The following is a 20,810-nucleotide window of genomic DNA, read 5'->3' as shown; positions in this document are numbered from 1 at the left end:
CGTTTGGATCTTTAGCCATCAGAATTGTTGTCTGAAGGCCAAGTAAGATGCCAAGCGGATTTATTTTACCAAGTGGATCATCATGGCCTTGCCATATTGGTCCATTTGATTGACCTTTATTATAATTATGAATTTATTTTATTTTTAGTTGCTACAAACGGGACAGACATGACTGGGGGATAGGACAGGGAGAGAGAATGAAAGAAAGAGAGGGAGAGAAAGAAAACCAAAGGGGAGAAAAGACGGTGAGAAGGGGGAGAAGAAAGAAAGAAAAAAAAAAACAAAAAAAAAACACCTGGGTCACCTGTATGGAGAAAAAAAACAGAAGAGAAAGCAAACAACAAAGAGCAACATAATAAAAAAAACAGCACCATCACAATAAACTAGCTAGCAGTAGATATCAGTAGATACTAAATAATAAACGATATTGTGCAGCACGCAAGATAGACAGCGCACAATGTGCTTTGAGGCAGCAGCCAAGAAAGCCGTAGTCCGCGTCTGTGAATACCCGTGTGTACACCTGTGTGCATACCTGTGTGGATCAGCATGCTTGCATTCCAAAGGTTTCTCCATGTAACGCTCTGCTAGGGAGTGTGGGGAGCCACAGCCCCGTCCTCCAGGGTATGAAGCAGGCATGGAGGAGATCAAAACTCCAGACATCCAGAGGCCCCCAGAACACAAGAGACCAAGGAAGACCAACAGAGGGGCAGCCGCGCCACTGTCCCAGTAAGAGCTGAGGAGAGTCCCAGATGAGGGCTCACTCAGCAGCCGCGGAGCAGAAGCCAGGGGGAGTTGCAGTGACACGCCCGTGAGCTCCGCCGGCAGCCAGCTGTGCCTGAGTGACCGAGCCCCAGGCCGAGAGGCCGGGGGCACCCCACCTCCGAAGTGGCCCGAGCGAGCCCCAGGCTCCAGGCCCCGATAAGCAGCCGCCAAGCAGTGAGCCGGTGTGTACCCGGACGCCCACCCCCAGACACAAAGAACCACCAACGCACCGACACCTGAGGGAGTCCGCCACTGGCAGGGGAAGTGGTGGTGGGTGGAGATAGGCCTCCAAACCTTGGAGGGCCTGAGATGTCCCCAGAGAGGTGGTGTCTGGTACCCAACCTGACATATAGACACAGACATACAGGCACACACAGACACAAACATCTGTTCCCCCCCTCATGCTCTCATATGCACTCACTCCACACTCAACCAACATGGAGACAGACATAAAGAGACGATCTACACACGATCACACTCCCCAAGCGTGCTCTACGAATCGGGAGCCGACCCTTGGGGGGGGGGGGGGGGGGTACTGTCATGGCCTGGGTCTAGGGACCCAGGGCTCAGGCATTTTCAGTGTATGTTTATGTTTATTTTTTCCGTGTGTTGTATTGGTTTGCTCTCCGTCTCTCCATGTGTCTCTGTGTGAGCTTCCGGAAGTGTGGGTTAGCTGAGGAGACTGCGAACCCGGAAGTGGTCTACTCGAGAGACAGCCGCACCTGCCGCTCGTCGTCCTCTGCCAGCTGCAGCAGATTACGCTCGTCTAGGAACGGCATTTAGGACTGCAGCTGAGCTGAGGCCGACGCTGGATCCTTGAGTCAGAACTCGTCAGTACTGCCGTGAGCTTTTACGTAACCTCCGAGGAAACAGATCCCCTGCTAAGAAATTAGGCAGCATATCAGTTTTTTAGACCCTTCATTTCAGTCGAGTCTCAGAAACTTAGGTGTTATATTTGACAGTTCGATGTCTCTTGAGAAACACTCTAAACAACTTGTCCGGAACTGTTTTTATCATCTAAGAAACATTTCTAAACTCAGGCTACTGGTGTCAAAGGCAGAACTTGAGATGATTATTCATGCTTTTATCTCTTCTCGTTTGGATTATTGTAACGGTCTTTTTACGTGTCTTAACAAATCAGCTCTGGATCGCCTTCAGTCTGTACAGAATGCAGCGGCAAGACTGTTAACTGGTACAAACAAGAGGTCACACATTACTCCAGTTCTGGTGGTCCCACGTACTAGATTTAAAACACGTGGGGATCGAGCTTTTCAGGCACTGGCACCTAGGCTGTGGAACTCTCTGCCGTTGTCTTTACGCTGTCTAGACTCTACTGACTCCTTTAAAAAGCAGCTGAAGACATTTTTATACAAACGGGCTTTTAATTAATTTAATTAATTTTAACTTGTATGTCTGATCTTACTGTAAAGCACTTTGTGATTTTTATCTGTGAAATGTGCTATATAAATAAATTTTACTTACTTACTTACTTAACCCTCTGCCTTTTGTGTTACCAGGAATCGGGAGCGGAGTACGCCTCTAAAGTCACGGTGTGGGAATTGGAGTTTTTTGGAGTCGCCACCTTTCACTTCTCACGGACATCTGCACTGTGTGGGATTCAGGGAGAATCACCACGGGACCACAGTGCTGGGATTTTGTATATAGTTGTGTGTTTTTCACCTCCTGTAAATAAATCCACTGTCCTTCACTTAGAGTCTCGCGTTTGGGCCCTGCTTTCACTGTCACTCCACGGTCTGCTATTGCAGCCCGTGACAGAAGGATCCAGCCACTATGGACCCAGCGGACTCACCGCGGACTCAGCGCAGCTCCCGTTTTGACGGGACCCGACTAGTGCTTGGAGGGCCTCCGTGCTGCCGTTCCTCGCTGGCAGCCTACCCTTCGGCCCACTCGTCTGCTTCCTCTCCGCGGACGCCTCGGTCTCGCAGAGAACGCCCTAGCCGGTCCCGGGAGGATTACTATGAGCCTGACAGCAATCAGCTTACGCCCGCTCAGGCATTCTATAAGATGCTAGGGATTATTCTCGTGCCACCCGACACACCCAGCACTCCCACATCACTGCAGGAGCAGCCACATCAAAATCCGCCCTCGTCACATTCCGCCAGCTTCATGAACACTACAGCTCGTGTTTCCCCGGTTTGGGAAAATAGAAGTTTTCGTTTTAAGTGCGATTATTCTCCCATAGGTTCAGAAGACTGTGCGCCTGACGTTCTTTCAAATCCAGGAATCAAGACTGTTTCGTCTAGAACTCTTTATTCTGGGGCTATGTTTGTTCAGTCAGCTGATCAGCAGCCATCTTAAGTTCGGTTAGCCAATCAGCGGCCACCTTCAGCTCAGTTTACAGCGCCACGTGTGGATCCAGCGGTCTCTGAGGAGAGGCTCAGGGGGGAGGTTATGGACAAGGTTTACCGCATGTGTGAGTTGTGGTGGGAGAAGCCCGCGGAGGGGTTGCGTCGCGCCGTGGAGAGGCGGCTGCAGGGGATGCTGTTTGAATTCCCCTGGTTGGTGGACTCCCTTAATTCAGTAGTCCTGGACTTCCTGCTTTCCACCCTCCACCTCCACTCTCCTCCTCAGGCTGCTCTCCGGCCCGGACAGCTGGTGGATTCACAGCCTGAGACGCCGGCCCCGACGTCGACATGGAAACTATGTTCGTGCCGCCGGCGTTCCTCACCGCAGCCGCCCTCCCGGACATCTCAAGAACCGGCTGAGGTGAGTAATAAGGACACTTTTTCATTTCTCACCCCATCTGCTTTTTTGTTTTCAGTGGATGGTGACACCGCTGACGCTGCTGCAAGCCGGCCTACAGTACGACTAGCGTCGCCTCATTCAGCAGTCTCCACGCCGCTGGCGGCTTCACCATCTGCGGATGTAGCGCCGTCATCATCTCATCCGCATGTAGTCACCCCTCAGCCATCTTCTTCACCGGCTCTACCTTCACCTTCCCCGCCTGCGTACACCGCATCGCCATCTTCGCCTCCGGATCATCCATCTGTGACTGGAGCGCAGCCGGAGGTGCCCGCACGGCCAGCTGTGGAGCCCTGCGAGCCGGAGCAGGAGCCCAGCGAGCGGGAGGAGCTCGCTCTGCCCGAGCCGGAGCTCATCGAGCGGGAGCCGGAGCTCATCGAGCGGGAGCCGGAGCTCATCGAGCGGGAGCCGGCGCTCAGCATGCCCGAGCCGGAGCTCAGCGAGCGGGAGGAGCTCGCTCTGCCTGAGCCGGAGCTCAGCGAGCAGGAGGAGCTCAGCATGCCCGAGCGGGAGCTCAGCGAGCGGGAGGAGCCCGCGTCGCCAGCTGTCGAGCTCAGCGAGCCGGAGGAGCTCAGCATGCCCGAGCCGGAGCTCAGCGAGCGGGAGGAGCCCGCGTCGCCAGCTGTGGAGCTCAGCGATCCGGAGGAGCTCAGCGAGCCGGAGGAGCTCAGCGAGCCGGAGGAGCTCAGCGAGCAGGAGCAGCTCAGCGAACCACCAGCAGAGGAGCTCGGCGAGCGGAAGGAACAACCGGCGCTGCCAGCCGAGGAGGGGCTCTCGCTGCCAGCCGAGGAGGGACCCGATCAGCCGGAGCCGGAGGTCAGCGAACCGGAGGGACCTCCACGTCTAGCGCGGCCTCAATTCAATTCAATTCAATTTTATTTATATAGCGCCAAATCACAACAAAAGTCGCCTCAAGGCGCTTCATAGATACAGAGAAAAACCCAACAATCATATGACCCCCTATGAGCAAGCACTTTGGCGACAGTGGGAAGGAAAAACTCCCTTTTAACAGGAAGAAACCTCCGGCAGAACCAGGCTCAGGGAGGGGCGGCCATCTGCTGCGACCGGTTGGGGTGAGAGAAGGAAGACAGGATAAAAGACATGCTGTGGAAGAGAGACAGAGGTTAATAACAGATATGATTCAATGCAGAGAGGTCTGTTAATACATAGTGAGTGAGAAAGGTGACTGGAAAGGAAAAACTCAATGCATCATGGGAATCCCCCGGCAGCCTATGTCTATTGCAGCATAACAAAGGGAGGATTCAGGGTCACCTGGTCCAGCCCTAACTATATGCTTTAGCAAAAAGGAAAGTTTTAAGCCTAATCTTGAAAGTAGAGATAGTGTCTGTCTCCCGAATCCAAACTGGAAGCTGGTTCCACAGAAGAGGGGCCTGATAACTGAAGGCTCTGCCTCCCATTCTACTTTTAAATACTCTAGGAACAACAAGTAGGCCTGCAGAGCGAGAGCGAAGTGCTCTAATAGGGTGATATGGTACTACAAGGTCATTAAGATAAGATGGGGCCTGATTATTTAAGACCTTGTATGTGAGGAGCAGGATTTTGAATTCAATTCTGGATTTAACAGGAAGCCAATGAAGGGAAGCCAAAACAGGAGAAATATGCTCTCTCTTTCTAGTCCCTGTCAGTACTCTTGCTGCAGCATTTTGGATTAGCTGAAGGCTTTTCAGTGAGTTTTTTGGACATCCTGATAATAATGAATTACAGTAGTCCAGCCTGGAAGTAATAAATGCATGAACTAGTTTTTCAGCGTCACTCTGAGACAGGATATTTCTAATTTTAGAGATGTTGCGCAAATGGAAGAAAGCAGTCTTACATATTTGTTTAATATATGCTTTGAAGGACATGTCCTGGTCAAAAATGACTCCAAGGTTCCTCACAGTGTTACTGGAGGCCAAGATAATGCCATCCAGAGTAAGTATCTGGTTAGATACCATATTTCTAAGATTTTCAGGGCCGAGTACAATAACCTCAGTTTTATCTGAATTAAGAAGCAGAAAGTTAGCGGCCATCCAGGTCTTTATGTCTTTAAGACATTCCTGCAGTTTAACTAATTGGTGTGTGTTATCTGGCTTCATGGACAGATAGAGCTGGGTGTCATCGGCATAGCAGTGAAAATGTATGCTATGTCTTCTAATGATGCTGCCTAAGGGAAGCATGTATAATGTAAACAGAATTGGTCCTAGCACTGAACCCTGTGGAACTCCATAATTAACCTCAGTGTGTGAAGAGGACTCTCCATTTACATGCACGAATTGGAGTCTATTAGATAGATATGATACAAACCACTGCAGCGCAGTACTTGTAATACCTACAGCATGTTCTAATCGCTCTAATAGGATATTATGATCAACAGTATCGAACGCTGCACTGAGGTCTAGCAGGACAAGCACAGAGATGAGTCCACTGTCAGAGGCCATAAGAAGATCATTTGTAACCTTCACTAAAGCTGTTTCTGTGCTGTGCTGAGCTCTGAAACCTGACTGAAACTCTTCAAATAAACCATTCCTCTGCAGATGATCTGTTAGCTGTTTGACAACTACTCTTTCAAGGATTTTTGATATGAAAGGAAGGTTGGAGATTGGCCTATAATTAGCTAAGACTGCTGGGTCTAGAGATGGCTTTTTGAGTAAAGGTTTAACTACAGCCAGCTTGAAGGCCTGTGGTACATAGCCGATTATTAGAGATAGGTTGATCATATTTAAGATCGAAGAATTAATTAATGGCAGGACTTCTTTGAGCAGTTTTGTAGGAATGGGGTTTAAAAGACACGTTGATGGTTTGGAGGAAGTAATTATTGAAGTTAACTCAGAAAGAGCAATTGGAGAAAAAGAGTCTAACTTAATATCAATGGTACTAAGAGTAACTGTAGATAATATTACATCTGTGGGATGATTATTGGTAATTTTTTCTCTAATGATAAAAATTTTATTTGTGAAGAAGTTCATGAAGTCATTACTAGTTAACGTTAAAGGGATGGTTGGCTCAAAAGAGCTCTGACTTTTTGTCAGCCTGGCTACAGTGCTGAAGAGAAACCTAGGGTTGTTCTTATTTTCTTCAATCAGTGATGAATAGTAAGATGTTCTGGCTTTGCGGAGGGCTTTCTTATAAAGCAGCAAACTATTTCTCCAGGCTAAATGATGATCCTCTAGATTTGTGACACGCCATTTCCTCTCCAGATTACGAGTCATCTGCTTTAGGGTACGTGTTTCAGAATTATACCACGGAGTCAGGTACTTCTGATTTGAGGCCTTAGTTTTCACAGGAGCTACAGTATCCAGAGTCGTACGTAGTGAGGAGGTGAAATTATTAACAAGATAATCGACCTCTGTTGGGGTAGCGTTCAGATAGCTGCTTTGCTCTGTGTTGGTACAGGGCATTGGAGATGATAACAGTGGGTGGATTATATTCTTAAACTTAGTTACAGTGCTTTCAGAAAGACATCTACTTTGATAAAGTCTACTCTTCACCGCTGTGTAATCAATTATTGTAAAAGTACATGTTATCAGGAAATGATCAGACAGGAGAGGGTTTTCAGGAAACACTGTTAAATGTTCAGGTTCGATGCCATATGTTAAAACAAGATCTAGAGTGTGATTAAAGTGGTGGGTGGGTTCTTTTACATTTTGAGAGAAACCAATTGAGTCTAATAACAGATTAAATGCCATGTTGAGGCTGTCATTTTTAGCATCTACATGGATGTTAAAATCACCCACAATAATTATTTTATCTGAGCTCAGAACTAAATTAGATATAAAGTCTGAGAAATCAGACAGAAACTCTGTGTAAGGCCCAGGTGGACGATAGATGATAACAAGTAAGACTGGTTTCTGAGTTTCACAGCTGGGGTGGACAATGTTAAGCATCAGGCTTTCAAATGAATTAAAAGTCTGTCTTGGTCTTTCATTAATTAATAGGCTGGTGTGAAAAATTGCTGCCACACCGCCCCCTCGGCCTGTGCTTCGAGATTTCTGGTAGTTAGAATGGCTCGGGGGTGTTGATTCATTTAAACTAACATAATCATCCTGCTGCAACCAGGTTTCTGTAAGGCAGAGTAAATCAATTTGTTGATCAATTATTAAGTCATGTACTAACAGAGACTTGGAGGAGAGAGACCTAATATTTAATAATCCACATTTCACTGTTTTACTCTTTGGTTCAGATGTGGATACTGTATTGTTCTTTCTTTGTAATTGTTTATGTTTAAGTTGTTTGTTGCTGGTTTTTAGTTTGTTTTTTGTCTTTTTGGAAGCTGACACAGTCTCTATGGAGATGGGTTTTTGGGGGGGTAGCAGGAGGAGAGAAGCTGCAGAAAAGTGTGTAAGACTGCAACTCTGCTTCCTGGTCCCAACTCTGGATAGTCATATTTTGGGGGGTTTAATAAATTTGTCCATATTTCTAGAAATGAGAGCTGCTCCATCCAAAGTGGGATGGATGCCGTCTCTCCTAACAAGACCAGGTTTCCTCCAGAAGGTTTGCCAATTATCTATGAAGCCCACATCGTTTCTGGGACACCACTCAGACAGCCAGCAATTTAAGGAGAACATGCGGCTAAACATGTCACTCCTGGTCTGATTGGGGAGGGGACCAGAGAAAACTACAGAGTCCGACATTGTTTTGGCAAAGTTGCACACCGATTCAATATGGATTTTAGTGACCTCTGATTGGCGTGACCGGGTGTCATTACTGCCGACGTGAATTATGATTTTACTGAATTTACGTTTACCCTTAGCCAGCAGTTTTAAATTTCCTTCAATGTCGCCTGCTCTGGCCCCTGGAAGACAATTGACTATGGTTGCCGGTGTCTCTAGCTTCACATGTCTGAGAACAGAATCGCCAATTACCAGAGTTTGACCCCCGGCGGGTGTGTCGCCGAGTGGGGAAAAACGGTTAGACACATGAACGGGTTGGTGGTGTACCTGGGGCTTCTGTTTAGGACCTCCACGCCATCCACGTCCAGTGCGTCCACGTCAGCGACCGGCGCGTCATAGACCATGTGCCACGCCTCGCTGTTCCTCACTGGAGCAGCGACGTTGCCACTGGACCCGGGGAAGGCCGCCAGAACCGTTCCGCCACCGGACTCGTGGCAGACCGCCGGAGGAGCAGCGCTGCCGCTGCCACCGGACCCGTGGCAGGCCGCCAGAACCGTTCCCCCGCCGCCACCGGGCTCGTGGCAGGCCGCCGGAGGAGCAGCGCCGCCGCCACCGGACCCGTGGCAGGCCACCAGAACCGTTCCGCCGCGGCTGCCGGACCCGTGGCCGCCCGCCGGAGCTGCTGCGTTTCCATCAAGGGGTTAGAGGTAGGCCACCTGGACTGTTTTGTCGCCAATGTCTAACCCGCAGCGGGTCCCGCTTGTTTTGCCATCCTGCAGGTCGGCCGCCGGAACTGTGTTTGCTGCCGCTGGACCGGGGGATTGGACTGTTGAACTGTGTTTTTCTGTTGTTGCTTTGTAGTGGCTGTTTAGCGGAGTGGTTTTGGGGCCCTCCGTCCTGGACCTCCCGCCGCCCGCCCTGGGTTGGTTGTACTGTTGTTTTTGGTTTGTGTTTTTGGGTCGTCGGGAGCCGACCCTTAGGGGGGGGGGGGGTACTGTCATGGCCTGGGTCTAGGGACCCAGGGCTCAGGCATTTTCAGTGTATGTTTATGTTTATGTTTTCCGTGTGTTGTATTGGTTTGCTCTCCGTCTCTCCATGTGTCTCTGTGTGAGCTTCCGGAAGTGTGGGATAGCTGAGGAGACTGCGAACCCGGAAGTGGTCTACTCGAGAGACAGCCGCACCTGCCGCTTGTCGTCCTCTGCCAGCTGCAGCAGATTACGCTCGTCTAGGAACGGCATTTAGGACTGCAGCTGAGCTGAGGCCGACGCTGGATCCTTGAGTCAGAACTCGTCAGTACTGCCGTGAGCTTTTACGTAACCTCCGAGGAAACAGATCCCCTGCTAACCCTCTGCCTTTTGTGTTACCAGGAATCGGGAGCGGAGTACGCCTCTAGTCACGGTGTGGGAATTGGAGTTTTTTGGAGTCGCCACCTTTCACTTCTCACGGACATCTGCACTGTGTGGGATTCAGGGAGAATCACCACGGGACCACAGTGCTGGGATTTTGTATATAGTTGTGTGTTTTTCACCTCTTGTAAATAAATCCACTGTCCTTCACTTAGAGTCTCGCGTTTGGGCCCTGCTTTCACTGTCACTCCACGGTCTGCTATCGCAGCCCGTGACAGTTGGTCTAACACATATATCCTCTCTGTCCTGATGGCCACTTCGTAACGCTCGGACGCTGACATGTATCCGGGTGGATGCACCGACTCCACGATACCCAACGCTGCGGCCTCTCCGAATATCCTATTGCCGTACTCGGGTGTGAGCCTACTCTGTTTGTGCGTCACAATGTACATGGCGCTGTAGTTATCGCAGCCCGGGAACATGTCAATCGTTATGGCGTTCGGCAGCTCGGGGTCGATGGCTGTTCGGTTAAGGTTGAATTGTTCATTCACAGCTACATTCACAGCCAAAAAGTGCGTAGGCCTTCTTCTCTACACGTAAAGCCCCGGAGGCAGCCACTTGGATCTCTGTATCTGATGCACAACCACAGCGTCGCAACACTTGGTGTAGTCCGTGCTGCGATGGTTCAATATCCATCTGTACGCTGTGACGACTTGGCTCATCTCGAAGGCCGGAATATCGATAAAGGCAATAGCCGGATCGCGCTCGATATTCTGCTGCTCTCGCGGAGACCCGGTCGTGTCTCACATGATCGACTCGTCGCACTATATCACCGGCTTTGCCGTCTGTACGCTGATCACAGGGACAGCGTGCCTTTGCCGAACTGGAGGTCCACTGCAGCAGTACGTGTACGCTGTGAGCAAAGTTGAACCTGTGATCTAGACACGGGGCCACCGACATCATTTCAGTCAGACGGAAGCCTTCCGCCCCGGGGATGTACACCATGTCGTCTATCACAGGCATGGGCTCCAGCGACAGTGCTTTAAATAGAGCACAGCAAAGCCCTCGGTTCGCCATCGAAAACGCTTCGTTTTCCACAACTCGGGTTCCAGAAGACCTGCTGAGAGATTGCGAGAAGAAACGCAAAGACGCACTGGTCAGGTCTGTGTGCAAAGCTACGAACTTGTACAGGCGCGTATCTACGACGAGCTACAAAGACACGCGGAGCGGCCGACTGGGTAAACCCGGACACAAAAAACACAACAGCAATGACTCGAAGTGCCTAGTGTGTCGGGTGACCTTGGTGAAAAGCAGCAAAGACAGACATAGAGCAGGCGTCAAGCTTCGGTGTCCCTGCAACGTGAGAGTTTGCAGCATGTGTTTAGGAGGCAATCCTAGATGGTACTTAAGTCAGCCGCACTTCACGTCGTGTGAGGTCATTTCACGCTTTGTGTGCGGGATATGCTCGACCTTTCAGGATGCTGTGGAAAAAGTGTGCTGTCTTTGGCTCTGTGCCGGATGCTCGGCCGGGCGTAGCGTGGGCGAGCCTTGTGTCAAATGTTCACGAGAGACTACATGCGGCAAGCGTCGTGAAATGTGCACGTTGTGGCCAAAGACGAGATCTGCGGCGGACTGCCCGGTGGATGACACACGGCACGTTTGCGACGTGATCAAAGTGGACCGTTATAGACAGGAGATCAGACATCGTGTAATGCGCAAAGTGTTGCAAAGCAGACACATTTCTCCATCTGACATCAAAGTATTGTTTCATGACACACACACCGCGTCCGAGCCGTGTGCGTGTGATTCCACTCAGGGATCGGCTCTGTGCACAAGCTGCACTCCGGTGCTGACCATAAGACCATAAGGGAACTGCCGCTATAGCTCTCTCTGCGAGAGAGCTATACCGGGTAGAGCCCTCATTCGACACACGTACAATAGAGACCTGTTACTGCAAATGTTAAACGATCAACGTTTGCCATTTTGTTCAAACGCACATAACTGCAAAGGCATGCTGGTCAGCGCAGCCGACGGCGAACGCCGGCCGCTGAGAGCGTTGATATCGCCTCAAGCGTACGCCGACGTCACGAGGTGTGACAACGACACCGCGAACACATACGGAGCAAGCCCTACGGCTTGCATATTGTGTTTGCTGTTCAACCAGTCGAGCTCTGTGTCACGCATGCTGAGCTCAGAATCACTGTACCTAGAGCCACCGCCAGCTGGACCCGTGTACTATTTCAACATAAAGTTGTCACCTGACCTTGGAATACCACAAGTCGACATTGGAGAATATCACAATTACACAGTGTGCTTTAAAGGCACGGCGGGCTGCTTTAAACCTACATTCTATTACAACTGGAGAGACGTGTTGGCTGCATTACAGATTGACAACGTGGGAAACGTAACACTCTCACCTCTGTATTGAACGAAGTGAAGCTCGACGGAATCCTGGGTGTGAACTGGTGTGAACTGGACGAAGCGGTCTCCTGTGTGTATATTTGAGAAAATCACAATCAATTACACGGTCTGCTTCAACACTAGGTTTACTAACCTGCGCAAATTTGCGTAACTTCCCTAAACCCAACACCCCCTAGAATTACTGGCTTTTTTATTTTCTGGTGCAAGTCCCGAGGTGTTAATCACCCCTGCTGAGATTTTCACAGGTCGTCAGCTCGTTTCTCCTCCGGCTTTTGTTGTGCAAACCACCCATTATCCTTGATGCCTGGCACATTTGCATTTGCTCACTCAGAGTTGCTCAGATCCAAGGCAGGCCAAACCTCTGTGTTACAACTTTCAGAAATGCCTGCCGTATTTATACAAAATATCCCACACATTGACTGACCTGTAAATATAAAAGACACACATTCACACCTTCCTCGACTCTCAGCACAGATCTTCCATTGTGCACTGCAGGTGCAAGAGAGCTGTAACAGGAATCGCAGCAGGTTTACCTGTGCGACATGTCAGAAATTCTCCTGTGCCAAATGCAGGGATGATGGATACTGGGTCTGCAAACGCTGTAAAGTTTGAAACACTTTGAAATAAAACAGACGTGTGTACCCATATATTGTGAATGTGTGTCTTTTGTATGTAGGTTGTAACACAGACGTTTGGCCTGCCTTGGATCTGAGTAAACAAATGTCAATGTTGCACAAACACACACACACACACACACACACACACACACACACACACACACACACACACACAGCAAATCTGCATGTTTTATTTGTCCCACAAGTGGAAAATCTGCATTGAGACCCACAGCACAGTTCTCGCCGACCCACAGCTGTGTTGCCGATGAAGAATAAAGCCAGCTGCTGACCTGTGTGAGTGCTGATATTGTTCTGAAACCATGGACACGAAGGTCGCGGTACCTGTAAAGACATACGATGGTGATGTGTTCCTCGTTAAAGTATGCCCGAGAGGTATGGGTTGCAATACTCCTATAGATGACATTAGCATTAAGGGACGCGTGGAGCTTGGAATCCACCTCGACCTCTGTAAATTGGAAGCCTACCCATGTTCACTCGGGTGTGACCTCACCTCATTGCCGACCGACATTGTAGTGTCCACATGCAGTGGGAGTGTGCGTTTGGGAGACACGTACCACATTACGGCAAAAGGCGACGTTGTGGTAACTGACAACCTGGACTCACTTGCAAAAGGCCCAGCTAAACGAGATTAACTGCGAGTGCACCTTAACAAGGACGAACGCTCCTGTGTCGTCTACACTGCCGGTGCGGACCCCGATCGGCGCGACCACGGCCTATGCATTATTGTCTCTAACTTCATAGAACCGAATGGTAGATTGGTGGCCGAAGAACTCGAGGTGATGGAAAGACCTGGGTACACGAAACTCGAACCACAGACTGGGGTGAACAATGAGGTAGATTGCTCCATGATAGTGGACTTCTACATACGCCCCATCGCCCCGGATTTACAATATGACAAGTTTTGGTTTTCCCTTAACCCTGTGAGCGAACAATGGTTTCAACCTCCAGCTAATGTGAACACGTGCAGGGCGGGAAGCCCCGATCAGGTCCGTGGGGGGCTGACGATATGCAGAGCAGATGCATCTGTCTTCATATCGGCAGCAGGCATGGTTCACCTTAACGGACCTGTGTGGGTGCACGTTGGTACTAGCACCGATCAGGAGAGCCGTGGAGTCAGAACGGTGGTTGTGTTTGAGTGAATGTCTTCATTTTGTCAATGTGATCTCCCGAACATAATTCTACACTGTTGGTCACACAAAGATCACATCTGTTGTTACTACCCCAGACTGTACATAAAACCAAATAAAGTTTGTCTTGAATGAATGAATATTCTTTATTGTCATTGTCACAGGTACAATGAAATTGAAAGATGTCTCTGGTCAGTGCAACATCACAAAAAGATAAATACTTAAAAACTATAATTAAATACTTAAAAACTATAATGATAGGATATAAAAGATAGAAATACATATAAAATACAGTATTCTCATACCGTAGATACACCCAAGCAATCCAGGCCTAAGGCCCCATACAGACACTCAACAACCTAGTTGATATATCACTCAAACAATCAATCACTCAATCAATTTGTTAGCGCATCCAACAAAACATGTCTGAAAGCATTCCAACATCAAGGGCACAAATGACAACAGGGGCAATGAAAGTCATCTACTTTCAGTAGCATTGAGACATGATATTGCAATTGGGTAGAAACTGTGTTTGAGTCTGTTAGTCCTTGTGTATGTTGTTCTATACCGTTTACCTGAAGGCAGCAGTTCGAACATGGAATGTCCAGGGTGTGAGGTGTCCTTTATGATGTTATGGGCTCTTTTGAGGCAGCGGGAACTGTGTAGGTCTTTCAGTTTGAGGAGAGGGCAGCCGATTGTCCTTTGGGCAGCGTTGATTACTCCCTGGAGTGCTTTCCTCTGAGCCACTGTGCAGCTAGTGTACCATATGCCTATGCAGTACGTTAGTATGCTTTCGATGGAGGCTCTGTAGAAAGACACCAGCAGTCTCTGTGTGATGTTGTTCTTCCTAAGCACTCTCAGAAAGTACAGTCTCTGTTGTGTCTTTTTCAGTAGCTCAGAGGTATTCACACTCCAGGATAGGTTTCCCTCTATGCTGACTCCCAAGAAGCGGAAGTCTGCCACCCTCTCCACACAGTCGTCGCTGATGATTAGTGGTTGGATTTCTGTCTTGTGTCTTCTGTAGTCAATTATGAGTTCTTTGGTCTTTTTCGTGTTTAGGAGAAGGTTGTTATCCTTGCACCATGAAGACAGCCGCTCCACCTCATCTCTGTAGGCAGACTCATCTCCCCCAGATATGAGCCCCACCACAGTAGTGTCATCTGCGAACTTTACAATGGTGTTGCTCTGGTGGGCGGGGGTGCAGTCGTGTGTATAAAGCGAGTAGAGCAGTGGACTAAGCACGCAGCCCTGTGGCGACCCAGTGCTTAGATTTAGGGCTGGAGATGTGTAACATCCCACTCTCACTCTCTGTCTGCGGTCGGTGAGGAAGCTATTGATCCACTTATAGGTGCTGTGAGGAAGCCCTAGGTCTTTTAGCTTGGTGTCCAGTTTGTATGGAAGAATGGTGTTAAATGCCGAGCTATAATCCGTACTATAAACCGAGTCTGTGAACGTTTTGGTATTACACAGCACACGTACTCATACATAGCTGATGACACAGAATTCAAGCTGATACGTGGTAACCCCTTTGTGTGTTTTTTTTTGTTTTATTTGACAAATGGTGATTACAATGTCAACACATACATGTACAAACATCACAATGCAAGCAAACACATGCCCATTCTCTCGCTAAAACGTAGTAGAGTACAGGTGCGCAAGACTATGTCTATGCGTGACACATGTTACACTTAAAGATACAACCTGACCGTTTCTCCGCGTGCACATTCTGAACAAACAGGATTAGGACATTCGCAGCTAGCATGACCACAAGTCTTGATGTACATCTTAGCCTTAGCACAATCCGAACAGATTACATTCTGTGACACGCTACTCATACGGACGAACCGGTACCACGTCCACCGGCCTTTACAGTAGAAACACCTTCGCAACCCTGACACTGTCACGCTTTTCAGGATGCAATTCTCACATGCAACGTGTCCACAGTTAAACACACACATGTCTGTCCGTTCGTAACAACAGGGACACGTGTATAGGTCTGTAGGTCTTCCGATTGACACAGGAGGCGTAGAGGATGTTGACGGTTGGGGTTCGTTGAAAGATGCGTCGATTGTCGCCTGCAATGCGGACGGTCCGTCCACGTCGATTGCCTCCTGTACGGATGGTCTGTCCACGTCGATTACCTCCTGCGACACGGACGGCCCATCTGCCCTGTAGCTCCCAGGCCCAGGTCTTTGTACCGCGGCGGGCACTGTAGCAGAAGACACATGGCGGGGAGGTAGCCCCATTTCACGTCGGGTGTAATCGTCCATGACAGGTGTACGCGTGGTCTCCCACGAGTTAGGACGTCCAGTGGGCACGGTTCCATTGTAGCTTTGGATCTGTAAGCCGAATGTAGGCTCGGTGCAAGACCTTTCGGCGTAATCCCTATCACTTGGATCGGGGCCGGTGAAGTCTACGGTGTTGATAAAGTAAATGGCCCCGCAATCGAGTTCGCAGTCCAGAATGTCTTGAAGCGATAACTTTGAACACAAGTTCTTGTTGTACGGTGGTAACCAGGAGAGGAAGGTTCTTTGTACTTTTTCGCAGTAGGCAAATAGCTTGGCCTTGTCCTAGTGGGACCTGTGTTGGCTCAAACCGCATGGAAATCTCCGTGTCCACCACTGAACTGCAGGCCTCCTGTGTTGTCTCATCTGATCACGGACGGTAGCAGGCGGCTAACAGTGATACACCGGTATGCCCAAGATCATCTGTACTACAAGCCACAGGCTAAAGTGATATCGGAGGTTATATGTGAAACCGAAGCGCACCAATGTATACCTGAATTTGACAAAGACGATGGGACCCAATGGAGTAGTAGTAGCTGGCGTTATGGGGCTGTGAAGTGTGATGTGCAACTCACGAGCCCTGATGCGTTACAACACAATTGCAAGGTACGTCTTAATATAGGTGGCATACAAGAATCAAACAGCCTCGTGAATCCGCAATGTGGAGTAAAGATGGCCAGCCCCACTCTGTCCGTGAGTTTCGACGAAGTGACTTTGAGCACATTTTCCACGATTTGGACTGAGGACTACACTGCGGAGATTGAATGGACCGTCACAGGTGCCGATGAGCCGAGTGGGGTGAATACCGTCCAATGTGAGAATGGCAAGCTTTGTGTAGCTCACATTCAAGACCTTGTGACCTCAAACTACACCATTAGAGCACGCGTCCGACAGCAACAGAACACCGCAGGCATACTATGGAGCGAGTGGAGCAGGGTTCTATCTCGGTCTGCGGCCTATACACACCCTGTACGTTTCCAATGTCACAGGGATGCCCGTAGTGGAATCCATTGTGTGTATCGATGCTTTCCACCCACACAGGACACTCTTTCGACACTGAAGGTCACATGCGGAACTGAAGTCCGTCAGTGTACGATGAAGTCTACACAGCAAGGTCTGGAGTGCACGGCGGAATTTTCCACCGGAGACCTTCTGGGTACTACACAGTGTCACGTTGCGGTGCTGTTCAACTACGCAGAAGCGGACAAGAGCACAATCTCCATCTAATGTGCAACTATGATAACGTCAATATCAAACCACCCAAGGTTTTAGGCAGATGACAGAGCTGTGGTTTAGGGTAATACTAAAGCAGTCTATACAGGCGTGATACCATTTGATTTGTATCAACAAGATACCATGCTTTTGCAACAAGAGTTACTAACATTTTGCTTGTGCTACTAAATGAAAGTAAAACATGCTCCTGTCAATGCACGGTGTACGATATACTGTATAACTGTTTGAAATAAACACTTGGCAATAACCACAGATTGTTTGTGTCTCCACACACACAAACACTATCGATCGATCACATCTGCGTTCGTTGTCACGCTAGTAGACAGTGCACAATCCTGGTGTCTATGTTGCACATGGTCACTGACCACCGACTGTGTATGTAGTACAAACCACTAAAATGACAATAATTACCTTACGAATATATCTCATTGACAGATCGTATTAACAGATGGTATTAACCATACTATATACAGTATGTGAGTATGGGTTACCCGTGACATGTGAACACAGGGCTCTTCAGAGGCTCATTCTGTGATTTGTCGACAAGGAGAAATTACCTTACAAGGACGATGTGTGGGGTTGACGTTTTTTTGTTGCTCTGGCTTACATGGACCTGTCTCAGGGTTGATAACTTTGATAGAATGTGATATACAACCATAAGTGACACTGTTAGTTTCCACATTTGTTGCTTAGTAGAGTCTAGGAGGGTGTCTGTTTTATCACCAACGCTATTACGCTAACCTCACTGCAATCATACACTTCCCTGTTGCTGCATTTACGTCAGGACGCTGCATGTGTCCCAGGACTCGGGTCGTTAAAGGCAGACTGTCGGATTTTCGAGTCTTCCCAAAGCAGCCAAGTTGTGACAGAGAGGAGTTGGTGTAAGTCTCCAAGTGTGTCTTTGTACATTTTACAATTTGAACTTGATCTACAACACTGCGATTGATATTATACGTTTCTTGCCTCAGTGTCACCAGGATAAACCCTGACCATTCTGCCCAGATGTTGTGCATGTCCATTGAGGGGGTTAGAGGCAAGCGGATATTATTATGCTGGGAAAGGTGAGCTAGGTGCACACGCTGAATATCTCGTGAGTTGGTCCGATGTGCAAAAAAACATATTGGTAGAATTATTATGTTATGGGCCATTCATATGTGATAACGTTCCTTTTCACCGCTTGTTTGCAGCATAAACAGAAACGAGAGTCGCAAGTTGGAGTGCCTGCAAGCACAGCCGATCCGTAAACCACCCCCACTTACCCCTACCCCTACAACTCCTGCACCGGTTGAATGGTACATACCCGAGGCCCATGAAATGAACTAAGAGCTGTGTTGACTTGTACGTTCCCTTGTGTTGTATCCATACCATAACTACAAAGGCATCACATCGCAATGTGTGCACTGACGGTTCACTGTGTCTGTGACAACTCTTATGTGTAACAACGTCTGTTTTGTGATGTGGATGGTCGCTGAAATAAAACTGTGTACACAATCTTATGTGCAACCAACCGTGTCTATGACTGTGTGTTTCACAACACCATTGAACCACTTACCTCTTTCTAGTCTCGGCTAAAACCCCACCCATGGTTAAACAGAATACATAAAACCGAACCCCTGCTTCTACGTTCACCGGCATTCGAACAAGTCACACCGTCACCCAAGACATAGGAGCTTTGCAGAGGATAGCAACATAATACAAATACACCGAGATGAACCCGACCGCCCAGCTAGTGCTCTTGGAAGGTGCGCAATCGTCTGCGACTTCTACTGCAAAACGGCAGGTCTACTTGGACACGTTTGCAGAGTTTACCAAGACGGTCGAGCCATTTACTTTAACATTCAAGGTCATGATGTCTAACATGTTTCTGTATAGACACTCGCTGAGTGATACGGGGAACAACAGATGGTGTCTGGCTATGCTCCGTTACGTGCACGAACACCCCGTTGACCATGCCGAGTACGCCAAGGATTTGTATGTCACCGCCAGGACAATAGCAAGGTTTGTGGACAAGTTACATGAGGCTTCGGGCGATCCCAAATGCGAAGGCCACGACAATGTGGGCTTGTCCGAGGACGATTACGAAATGTGGTTCACTCTTGAAATGGACCACGAGTTCACGGTGAGAGTCAAGGTCCAGCCTACGGCTAAGTGTCCCAGCGAGACCGCTCGCGTCTTGAGATGAGGAGTTGTGGACATCGACCCGGTCTGGAATATCATGGCGGAGGTAACGGGCTATATCTGCCTATACGCTCTGGGCGCAGAGCTAATGGCCTCCGAGTCGGCCGACAATGCTGAGAATCAAGCTGGCTCCCAGAGCACGGGCACCGCAGGCGACCCAGCCATCGCCGAGCCCGAAGACACCAACGCATTGAGGCCGAACCAAGCTGCCTCTCAGAGCACCAAAACTGATGACAAGCCAGCCATCGCTGAGCCCGACGACATTAACGTATTGCAGCTGAGGACTCGCAAAGTCCTCGGAATGCCGGCTAAAGCGAGACGCGGCGCTCTGCATTAACCTGCACTCTAGCATAATCTCATTCTCCAAGTGCACAAACAACTCACATGAAATGTTGTAGTCTTTGTTTATTGACGACAATAAAAACCTAGAACAAAACCGTACATCTCTGTACACTTGTGGTGCGTTCTTTCAGGTAATGTAATAATACAGCGTACATGCAGTCATTTCACACATTGGTCGGTATTATCTTGCACAGAATACGTTCAGAGACCGTCTTCTTGTCTTTCTCCTTCATGGAAAGGATGATCATCAGTCTCCTAAAAATGCTAATGACATCAATAAACAAGGTCACACAGTGCCAGATGTAGTCCTTGTCCCCGTTCTCTGCTTTCTCGATAATAAGCTGAGTGTCAAACAGGACAAAGCCGCACATGAGGGGCAGCCCCAGGTACATGTCCGCCTTAAACAGGTTGATAGATCCAAAGACCATATTTATCAGAGACATTAGGAACAGCACAGAAAGACCAGACATGAGTGTGCCTCCAAGAAACAGGTAGGTCCTGCGTTCGGCGTACAGGGCGCTGAGGGTGAAGCGGATGAAAATTACAGAGGTTCCCACGAAGGCGAGCGCAATGATATTCGGATCGACAGTGATAACAAAGTCCAATATGGGTCCAAGGCTAACACCTACGAAGAAGGTGTTAGTCTTGGAGCTAACACCTTCTTTAATCCTGCGAGCATAGCAAGTCTCTTCCTTTCCATATCAACATACCCGGGGACGGAAAAAAGGCACCCTCTGCGGGCCGCGCGCCATAGAGCCTGCGCGAAAACGCAGTTATTTCAACTAGGAGGATCTCTGCCTGGAAGGAAAGGCGGGGCTCGCGTGGGAAATGCCATTAGGGCAGCGCGCGACAGGGGAGTGCGTTTTTAAAACGCCCCCCTGTGGCTGTATATTTTATTACAACGTGAAGAAAGCTTTGGCGTCGAGGCGCTTGTTTCCCTTAACCCTTGTGCGCCCGCCTGTTCTCGGGGCGTGGGTCGTGGTGACCCCCCGAGGGGCGTGTGTGTTGTTATTAGGATGGTATTGATGATGATGATAATGACGATGACGGTGTTGGTGGTGGTGGTGATGGGGGGGTCTTGGTAACCCCCCCTGGGGGGGGGGGG

The 20,810-nt window shown here is 49.0% G+C and overlaps 1 pseudogene; it reads right to left on the bottom strand.

Moving 5' to 3' along the window:
* Positions 1 to 19,869: 19,869 nt before the first annotated feature.
* LOC146557352 (putative Bax inhibitor 1 pseudogene) lies at positions 19,870 to 20,405 on the bottom strand (annotated as a pseudogene).
* Between the last annotated feature and the right edge of the window lie 405 nt (positions 20,406 to 20,810).

Source organism: Mchenga conophoros, linkage group LG16 (assembly GCF_057382185.1).
Source record: "Mchenga conophoros isolate Kocher_MC1m ecotype Shallow Benthic linkage group LG16, M_conophoros_male_GT1.1, whole genome shotgun sequence".
In the NCBI taxonomy this organism is placed as follows: Eukaryota; Metazoa; Chordata; class Actinopteri; order Cichliformes; family Cichlidae; genus Mchenga; species Mchenga conophoros.
This window is presented reverse-complemented; position numbering and strand designations above follow the sequence as displayed.